The sequence below is a fragment of the Stegastes partitus genome, unplaced genomic scaffold, assembly GCF_000690725.1.
Source record: "Stegastes partitus isolate 25-593 unplaced genomic scaffold, Stegastes_partitus-1.0.2 Scaffold300, whole genome shotgun sequence".
NCBI lineage: Eukaryota > Metazoa > Chordata > Actinopteri > Pomacentridae > Stegastes > Stegastes partitus.
In genome coordinates, this window is record NW_007578031.1 from 51,665 (window position 1) to 51,893 (window position 229).

Genomic DNA, 229 nt, shown 5'->3' on the forward strand with positions numbered 1-229 from the left:
CAGGAACTGTCAGATGCTCAAGGCATCGTGAGCAGACTCTCGCCTCTTCTGAACAAAGCAAACGCTGCAGGATCTCTTTGTAGACGTGCTGGTTGATCGTCTGAAGGAGAAAACTCATAGTTTGGGTTTGAAACACATCTTTTGTGACACCAGTCCTGGAACTTTTCTGACACACCTCGTATAGCAGTTGGTGGATTCACCAGGTCTCACTTGAGCCTTTAACATACTA